The sequence below is a fragment of the Nerophis lumbriciformis genome, linkage group LG07 (genome assembly GCF_033978685.3).
Source record: "Nerophis lumbriciformis linkage group LG07, RoL_Nlum_v2.1, whole genome shotgun sequence".
Classification (NCBI taxonomy): Eukaryota; Metazoa; Chordata; class Actinopteri; order Syngnathiformes; family Syngnathidae; genus Nerophis; species Nerophis lumbriciformis.
The window spans coordinates 48901197-48909014 of record NC_084554.2 but is presented as its reverse complement, the minus strand read 5'-3'; positions in this window follow the sequence as shown (position 1 = coordinate 48909014).

Genomic DNA, 7818 nt, shown 5'->3' with positions numbered 1-7818 from the left:
ACTTTCTCCCTTGCCACATTACACAGATTCACCTCATTAATATTTCTTTTTTTAAATACATTTTTTTTTTTTTTTTTGGCATATTGTACAAGTTTTTTGTCTGAAATTAAGTATTTTCAAGCATAAAAATGGCAAAAAAAAATTTTTTAATGACTAAACTTTCTACATAAATAGTCGTTCCTCACCACATTATGCAGATTCACCTCATTGCAAATTTATGAAAAAAAAAAGTTTTTTTGTTTATTTTAAGCATATTCTACAGTATTTTTGGTCCTAAATTAAGTCAACTTTTTACATATACAGTCATCCCTCGCCACATCACTTGGCTTCACCTCATCGAGGATTTTTTTAAATATTTATTTCAAGCATATTCTTCAATTTGTTGGTCGTAAATTAAGTATTTTCAAGCATAAAAATAGCTTTAAAAAAATTGAAATTACTAAACTTTCTACATGAATAGTCGTCCCTCACTACATTACACAGATTCACCTCATTGCAAATTTATTTTAAAAAAAACATGTATTTTACATTTTTGTATTTCAAGTACAATTTTTTATCCTCAATTAAGTATTTTCATGCATAAAAATGGCTAAAAAAAACAAACAAATTACTAAACTTTCTACATATACAGTCATCCCTTGCCACATTACGTAGATTCACCTCATTGCAAATTATTACAAAAACATTTATTATTTTATTTATTTCAAGCATATTCTACAATTTTTCTAGTCCTAAATTAAGTATTTACAAGCATAAAAATGGCAAAAAAGATCTAAGAAATTATTAAACTTTCTCCCTTGCCACATTACACAGATTCACCTCATTAATATTTCTTTTTTTAAATATATATTTTTTTGGCATATTGTACAAGTTTTTTGTCTGAAATTAAGTATTTTCAAGCATAAAAATGGCACACAAAAAAAATTTTAATTACTAAACTTTCTACATAAAGAGTCGTCCCTCACCACATTATGCAGATTCGCCTCATTGCAAATTTATGAAAAAAAACAATTTTTTTTGTTTATTTTAAGCATATTCTACAGTATTTTTGGTCCTAAATTAAGTCAACTTTTTACATATACAGTCGTCCCTCACCACATCACTTGGCTTCACCTCATCGAGGATTTAAAAAAAATATTTATTTCAAGCATATTCTTCAATTTGTTGGTCGTAAATTAAGTATTTTCAAGCATAAAAATAGCTAAAATAAAATTGAAATTACTAAACTTTCTACATAAATAGTCGTCCCTCACTACATTACACAGATTCACCTCATTGCAAATTTATTTAAAAAAAAACATGTATTTTACATTTTTGTATTTCAAGTACAATTTTTTATCCTCAATTAAGTATTTTCATGCATAAAAATGGCTAAAAAAAACAAACAAATTACTAAACTTTCTACATATACAGTCATCCCTTGCCACATTACGTAGATTCACCTCATTGCAAATTATTACAAAAACATTTATTATTTTATTTATTTCAAGCATATTCTACAATTTTTCTAGTCCTAAATTAAGTATTTACAAGCATAAAAATGGCAAAAAAAATCTAAGAAATTATTAAACTTTCTCCCTTGCCACATTACACAGATTCACCTCATTAATATTTCTTTTTTTAAATAATTTTTTTTTGGCATATTGTACAAGTTTTTTGTCTGAAATTAAGTATTTTCAAGCATAAAAATGGCAAAAAAAAAAATTTTTAATTACTAAACGTTCTACATAAAGAGTCGTCCCTCACCACATTATGCAGATTCTCCTCATTGCAAATTTATGAAAAAAAAAAAATTTTTTTTTGTTTATTTTAAGCATATTCTACAGTATTTTTGGTCCTAAATTAAGTCAACTTTTTACATATACAGTCGTCCCTCGCCACATCACTTGGCTTCACCTCATCGCAGATTTTTTAAATATTTATTTCAAGCATATTCTTCAATTTGTTGGTCGTAAATTAAGTATTTTCAAGAATAAAAATAGTTTAAAAAAATATTTTAAAAAATTACTAAACTTTCTACATAAATAGTCGTCCCTCACTACGTTACACAGATTCAACTCATTGCAAATTTATATTAAAAAAAACATTCATAAACATTTTTTTATTTCAAGTACAATTTTTTATCCTCAATTAAGTATTTTCATGCATAAAAATGGCTTTAAAAAAAAATACTAAAATAAATTACTAAACTTTCTACTTAAATAGTCATCCCTCACCACATTACGCAGATTCACCTCATTGCAAATTTATTTTTTAAAAACAAATTATTTTTTTTTACAAGCATATTCAACAATTTTTTGGTCCTAAATTACGTATTTTCAAGCATAAAAATGGCTTAAAAAATTACTAAACTTTCTACATATACAGTTGTCCCTCACTACGTTACACAGATTCACCTCATTGCAAATGTATTTAAAAAAGCATTTATTTAAAAAAAACATTTTTCAAGTACAATTTTTTATCCCCAATTAAGTATTTTCATGCATGAAAATGGCTAAAAGAAAATTTAATAAATTACTAAACTTTCTACATATACAGTCATCCCTTGTCACATTACGTAGATTCAACTCATTGCAAATTATTACAAAAAACATTTTTTATTTTATTTATTTCAAGCATATTCTACAATTTTTTTGGTCCTAAATTAAGTATTTTCAAGCATAAAAATAGCTTTAAAAAAAATACTAAAATAAATTACTAAACTTTCTACTTAAATAGTCATCCCTCACCACATTACGCAGATTCACCTCATTGCAAATTTATTTTTAAAAAACAAATTTTTTTTTTTTACAAGCATATTCAACAATTTTTTGGTCCTAAATTACGTATTTTCAAGCATAAAAATGGCTTAAAAAATTACTAAACTTTCTACATAAATAGTCGTCCCTCACTACGTTACACAGATTCACCTCATTGCAAATGTATTAAAAAAAACATTTATTTAAAAAAAACATTTTTCAAGTACAATTTTTTATCCTCAATTAAGTATTTTCATGCATGAAAATGGCAAAAAAAAAATCTAATAAATTACTCAACTTTCTACATATACAGTCATCCCTTGTCACATTACGTAGATTCAACTCATTGCAAATTATTACAAAAAACATTTTTACTTTATTTATTTCAAGCATATTCTACAATTTTTTTGGTCCTAAATTAAGTATTTTCAAGCATAAAAATAGCTTTAAGAAAAATACTAAAATAAATTACTAAACTTTCTACTTAAATAGTCGTCCCTCACCACATTACGCAGATTCACCTCATTGCAAATTTATTTTTAAAAAACAGATTATTTTTTTTCCAAGCATATTCAACAATTTGGTCCTAAATTACGTATTTTCAAGCATAAAATCCTTGTCACATTAAGTAGATTCAACTCATTGCAAATTATTACTAAAAACATTTTTTTATTTTTTATTTCAAGCATATTTTACAATTTTTTGGTCGTAAATTAAGTATTTCCAAGTACAAAAATGGCAAAAAAGATCTAACAAATTATTAAACTTTCTCCCTTGCCATATTACACAGATTCACCTCATTAATATATATATATTTTTAAATACAATTTTTATTTTATTTTTATTTATTTTTTAGGTATATTGTACAAGTTTTTGGTCTGAAATTAAGTATTTTCAAGCATAAAAATTGCTAAAAAGATCTAACAAATGACTAAACTTTCTACATAAATAGTCGTCCCTCACCATATTAAGCAGATTCACCTCATTGCAAATTTATTTAAAAAACAACATTTTCTTTGTTTATTTTAAGCATATTCTACAGTATTTTTTATCCTAAATTAAGTAAACTTTTTACATATACAGTCATCCCTCGCCACATCACTTGGCTTCACCTCATCGCAGATTTTTTCAAAATATTTATTTCAAACATATTCTCCAATTTTCTGGTCGTAAATTAAGTATTTTCAAGCATAAAAATAGCTAAAAAAAAAATATTAAAAACATTACTAAACTTTCTACATAAATAGTCGTCCCTCACCACATTACGCAGATTCACCTCATTGTAAATTTATTTTTAAAAAACAGATTTTTTTGTTTTTCCAAGCATATTCAACAATTTTTTGGTCCTAAATTACGTATTTTCAAGCATAAAAATGGCTTAAAAAATTACTAAACTTTCTACATATACAGTTGTCCCTCACTACGTTACACAGATTCACCTCATTGCAAATGTATTAAAAAAAACATTTATTTAAAAAAAACATTTTTCACCTCATCGCCACCTGCGATGAGGTGGCGACTTGTCCAGGGTGTACACCGCCTTCCGCCCGATTGTAGCTGAGATAGGCTCCAGCGCCCCCCGCGACCCCAAAGGGAATAAGCGGTAGAAAATGGATGGATGGATGGCATTTTTCAAGTACAATTTTTTATCCTCAATTAAGTATTTTCAGGCATAAAAATGGCTAAAAAAATCTAATAAATTACTCAACTTTCTACATATACAGTCATCCCTTGTCACATTATGTAGATTCAACTCATTGCAAATTATTACAAAAAACATTCATTTTATTTATTTCAAGCATATTCTACAATTTTTTTGGTCCTAAATTAAGTATTTTCAAGCATAAAAATAGCTTTAAAAAAAATACTAAAATAAATTACTAAACTTTCTACTTAAATAGTCGTCCCTCACCACATTACGCAGATTCACCTCATTGAAAATTTATTTTTAAAAAACAGATTTTTTTTTCCAAGCATATTTAACAATTTTTTGGTCCTAAATTACGTATTTTCAAGCATAAAAATGGCTTTAAAAATTACTAAACTTTCTACATATACAGTTGTCCCTCACTACGTTACACAGATTCACCTCATTGCAAATGCATTAAAAAAAACATTTATTTAAAAAAAAATGTTTTCAAGTACAATTTTTTATCCTCAATTAAGTATTTTCATGCATGAAAATGGCTAAAAGAAAATCTAATAAATTACTCAACTTTCTACATATACAGTCATCCCTTGTCACATTACGTAAATTCAACTCATTGCAAATTATTACAAAAAACATTTTTTATTTTATTTATTTCAAGCATATTCTACAATTTTTTTGGTCCTAAATTAAGTATTTTCAAGCATAAAAATAGCTTTAAAAAAAATACTAAAATAAATTACTAAACTTTCTACTTAAATAGTCGTCCCTCACCACATTACGCAGATTCACCTCATTGCAAATTTATTTTTAAAAAACAGATTTTTTTTTTCCAAGCATATTCAACAATTTGGTCCTAAATTACGTATTTTCAAGCATAAATTTTTTTTTTTTTTAAACGTTTATTTCAAGTACCGGTACAATTTTTTATCCTCAATTAAGTATTTTCATGCATGAAAATGGCTAAAAAAAATCTAATAAATTACTCAACTTTCTACATATACAGTCATCCCTTGTCACATTATGTAGATTCAACTCATTGCAAATTATTACAAAAAACATTTTTTATTTTATTTATTTCAAGCATATTCTACAATTTTTTTGGTCCTAAATTAAGTATTTTCAAGCATAAAAATAGCTTTAAAAAAAAATACTAAAATAAATTACTAAACTTTCTACTTAAATAGTCGTCCCTCACCACATTACACAGATTCGCCTCATTGCAAATGTATTTTTAAAAAACAGATTTTTTTTTTTCCAAGCATATTCAACAATTTTTTGGTCCTAAATTACGTATTTTCAAGCATAAAAATGGCTTAAAAAATTACTAAACTTTCTACATATACAGTTGTCCCTCACTACGTTACACAGATTCACCTCATTGCAAATGTATTAAAAAAAAACATTTATTTGAAAAAAACATTTTTCAAGTACAATATTTTATCCTCAATTAAGTATTTTCATGCATGAAAATGGCAAAAAAAAAATCTAATAAATTACTCAACTTTCTACATATACAGTCATCCCTTGTCACATTACGTAGATTCAACTCATTGCAAATTATTACAAAACACATTTTTATTTTATTTATTTCAAGCATATTCTACAATTTTTTGGTCCTAAATTAAGTATTTTCAAGCATAAAAATAGCTTTAAAAAAAATACTAAAATAAATTACTAAACTTTCTACTTAAATAGTTGTCCCTCACCACATTACGCAGATTCACCTCATTGCAAATTTATTTTTAAAAAACAGATTTATTTTTTTTTTCCAAGCATATTCAACAATTTTTTGGTCCTAAATTACGTATTTTCAAGCATAAAAATGGCTTAAAAAATTACTAAACTTTCTACATATACAGTTGTCCCTCACTACGTTACACAGATTCACCTCATTGCAAATGTATTAAAAAAAAACATTTATTTGAAAAAAACATTTTTCAAGTACAATTTTTTATCCTCAATTAAGTATTTTCATGCATGAAAATGGCAAAAAAAAAATCTAATAAATTACTCAACTTTCTACATATACAGTCATCCCTTGTCACATTACGTAGATTCAACTCATTGCAAATTATTACAAAACACATTTTTATTTTATTTATTTCAAGCATATTCTACAATTTTTTGGTCCTAAATTAAGTATTTTCAAGCATAAAAATAGCTTTAAAAAAAATACTAAAATAAATTACTAAACTTTCTACTTAAATAGTCGTCCCTCACCACATTACACAGATTCGCCTCATTGCAAATGTATTTTTAAAAAACAGATTTTTTTTTTTCCAAGCATATTCAACAATTTTTTGGTCCTAAATTACGTATTTTCAAGCATAAAAATGGCTTAAAAAATTACTAAACTTTCTACATATACAGTTGTCCCTCACTACGTTACACAGATTCACCTCATTGCAAATGCATTAAAAAAAACATTTATTTAAAAAAAACATTTTTCAAGTACAATTTTTTATCCTCAATTAAGTATTTTCATGCATGAAAATGGCTAAAAGAAAATCTAATAAATTACTCAACTTTCTACATATACAGTCATCCCTTGTCACATTACGTAGATTCAACTCATTGCAAATTATTACAAAAAACATTTTTTATTTTATTTATTTCAAGCATATTCTACAATTTTTTTGGTCCTAAATTAAGTATTTTCAAGCATAAAAATAGCTTTAAAAAAAATACTAAAATAAATTACAAAACTTTCTAGTTAAATAGTCGTCCCTCACCACATTACGCAGATTCACCTCATTGCAAATTTATTTTTAAAAAACAGATTTTTTGTTTTTCCAAGCATATTCAACAATTTGTTGGTCCTAAATTACGTATTTTCAAGCATAAAAATGGCTTTAAAAATTACTAAACTTTCTACATATACAGTTGTCCCTCACTACGTTACACAGATTCACCTCATTGCAAATGTATTAAAAAAAACATTTATTTAAAAAAAACATTTTTCAAGTACAATTTTTTATCCTCTAAGAATTTTCATGCATGAAAATGGCTAAAAGAAAATCTAATAAATTACTCAACTTTCTACATATACAGTCATCCCTTGTCACATTATGTAGATTCAACTCATTGCAAATTATTACAAAAAACATTTTTTATTTTATTTATTTCAAGCATATTCTACAATTTTTTTGGTCCTAAATTAAGTATTTTTAAGCATAAAAATAGCTTTAAAAAAAAATACTAAAATAAATTACTAAACTTTCTACTTAAATAGTCGTCCCTCACCACATTACGCAGATTCACCTCGTTGCAAATTTATTTTTAAAAAACAGATTTTTTTTTTCCAAGCATATTCAACAATTTGGTCCTAAATTACGTATTTTCAAGCATAATTTTTTTCTTTTTTTAAACGTTTATTTCAAGTACAATTTTTTATCCTCAATTAAGTATTTTCAGGCATAAAAATGGCTT